The sequence below is a fragment of the Pseudomyrmex gracilis genome, unplaced genomic scaffold (genome assembly GCF_002006095.1).
Source record: "Pseudomyrmex gracilis isolate BER0280 unplaced genomic scaffold, ASM200609v1 scaffold_2429, whole genome shotgun sequence".
Classification (NCBI taxonomy): Eukaryota; Metazoa; Arthropoda; class Insecta; order Hymenoptera; family Formicidae; genus Pseudomyrmex; species Pseudomyrmex gracilis.
In genome coordinates, this window is record NW_018023013.1 from 16,455 (window position 1) to 19,229 (window position 2,775).

The following is a 2,775-nucleotide window of genomic DNA, read 5'->3' on the forward strand; positions in this document are numbered from 1 at the left end:
AATCGGTTGACTAAAATTTTTGTCCGCCATCTTCGTTCGTCATCTTGAAAATTTTAAAACAGCCAAGGTTATATCTGAACGTAAAATTTTCCGCTTTTTCATTTTCCGGTGTCAAAAAAGGGGGTTTCCATTTTAAAAAAACCACTTCCGGTTGAAGTAACCCACTTTTGGTCAAAATCAAAAGTTGAANGGTACGCCATTTTGGTTCCCCCTCGAAACCCTACAACTTTTATATGAAACTTTTTTCGATTCCTGGCCACACAAACGAGTTGTTGGAGGTGATAGATTCAGATGACTCACCCTGTATATATACATGCAAGCTTATTCCTGCACAACAACCTGGGAATGGCTCGTATTGGCCTATTTAATCTTAGATGGCTCATATTAGCCTCTTCATTCTTAGTTTCAATTTTCACGAGCCTTGACTATTCATTCGTTCAAATTTAAATCGTTACCTTTATTTGTTAACATCTTTTGGTTCATCAATTTTTTTAATAAACTAAGTTTCCTGAAAATAGTTTTAAATAAAAAATTAAGGCAACATTGTGTAGATAATCTTTAGTAGAAGTTTCATTCTTTAAATAATCAAAAATTAAGGCAACATTGTGTAGATAATCTTTAGTAGAAGTTTCATTCTTTAAGTAATCGAAAACTTCCGAAATAAATCCCGGTTGTATATTTGAATTGGTTAACCATTTACGCATAATGCTACTATGAGGTAAACTTAATTTACTTCTAATAAGTTCGTAGGCACGAGGAGAATAAAAAAAAACCGTCAATGCAAATTGTTTTAAGGAAAAACAATGTTTGTTTTCCTAATTTTCATTACCGCACTTGTTGTTTCGAAGATATTGCGTAAAGCTTTTCATAGATGTTATTCTGTCATTTTGACGATAAAGACGCTTTTTCAAAATTCGATTTTCATTTTGTAATTGTACTTCTCTTCTGGATAATTTACAATGTTTTGGAGATACTTGTACTTGAACATTTTTAGTAATAATTGATTTCGTTTGCATTCCAATTTCTTTTTTTTTCTTTCAGTTATCATCTAGAAAATGATAAAACCATAACATTAACATAAAAAATTTAATAAAATTATAAATATTTGACTTGATATATTTTACGTTTTCATTTGTAGTAATAGCTGTGATCACTGATGGACTATTTTCTATATCACTAGTAGACGAGGAAAAGCAAACGTTTTACAAAATGTTCATCTAAAAACAACAACTTGTGATGTTTCACTTAAAAAGATTAAAAATATATAAATTGTATATAAAGAAGTGTTACATAAATGATACCTCTTCATTTTTCTCACTCTTATTCATAGGGTTTTTACATTCATAATTTTCTTTAAAAAGAGTAGGTATTATCGATTTTTTAAAGATATTTTTGGACAGTCCCATTGAAGCAGGTTGAAAAGAATCTTTTGTAAAATGTGCACTACATACAAAAATTAATTTGGCAGATATGCGCAATAAATTTGGTGGAATAGCGTTTATCCATTGCTGCCGCATTTCTTCAGAAGCTGGTAATCTAAAAAATTAAAAATAATGTTAAATAGATNTTATATTCATACAAAACTAATTAGATTTCCAAACAGCAAGCATGTCCAAAATCAGGACATAATACGTTTTTAAGATATTTTTAACATGTTTTTAAAACAGTTTTAAAATGTCTTAAAGATGTTCTTATAACGTGTTATATTCAGATTTTGGACATACATGCTGTTTGAAGTAATTAATATATAATAATAATTATATTAATATATAATAATAATTATATTTTACTTATAATGTTAAATATAATATTGTTTTACCTACCTGTGAAATATTCGTATTTTCTTGATTATAATTTTTACAATTACTCACTCCACAACGTCTACCCATTTTGTTCTAATAACTAACCAAAAGAACAATATGTCACTATGCACGTCTGTGCACGTCCGAGCGTTACGGCCGCCATTTTGCCTATGTTTTTAGTTCAAGTAATATACGGTTAGAAAAAGACAGGCTGGTTACAATTCTCTATCTCTGTCGTCGCGTTTCTTCCCATTTGAGTGAGCATTCCAGTATAGGATATAGTTCAGTGGCTGTTTCTGATTTCGGACATAACCGTATTACGCTGTCTCACCGATACTATATTTATTGATTTACGCGAGACAGATAATTTAATGTTATTTCGTTTCATATTACGTGTTTTTTGAATGTTGCAGCTGCAAAACGATGTTGCGATTGCCTCTTCTTCTTACTTCTTGATATGAAGATATAAGGTTCACTGCGCTAGCACAAAGAATTCACCTCACTGTGGCGACGGTTGAATTTGAAATGATAGTCCACGACACGTGCACAATAGAGGTTAGGTTGCGACCAATTATAGATTAGGCAATATGGCTTAGCCTATCCAAGAGCAACATTTTGCCGCCATAAAAACGGACGATATCTCATCAAAGCGGCAAAAACTTTTTAGTGTCAGACACTTTAGTTTTAGTTTTTTGATTAATATTATAATCGTAATGTACGCTCTTCATAGTATTCGACTAAATTTATATATATATAAATTTATATATATATATAGAAGACGAGAGTTACAATTATAATATTAATCAAAAAACTAAAACTAAAGTAAGAAATAATACGGTCATCCGAGCCGATCGCAGGATGTTGTGCGGAAAACTGTGTATATATATATATATATGCATATATATATATTTTGTTCGCGTGAAAATTTTTACACGCGAGTTTTTGAATTGAATATCAATTCTTAAAATTCATA

General features: G+C 30.4%; 1 long non-coding RNA gene across 2 annotated transcripts; it reads right to left on the reverse strand.

Moving 5' to 3' along the window:
• Window positions 1–335: 335 nt before the first annotated feature.
• LOC109862820 lies at window positions 336–2,320 on the reverse strand. Of its 2 annotated transcripts, none has more exons than XR_002251216.1 (5): window positions 1,824–2,320; window positions 1,302–1,536; window positions 1,125–1,217; window positions 830–1,048; window positions 336–508 (listed from the first exon to the last, which is right to left on the reverse strand). It is a non-coding gene; the product is annotated as an uncharacterized LOC109862820 (long non-coding RNA). The 2 variants fall into 2 exon arrangements; XR_002251215.1 differs by lacking the exon at window positions 336–508 and having other exon boundaries at window positions 1,036–1,048; window positions 1,824–2,098; window positions 2,196–2,320.
• Window positions 2,321–2,775: the final 455 nt, after the last annotated feature.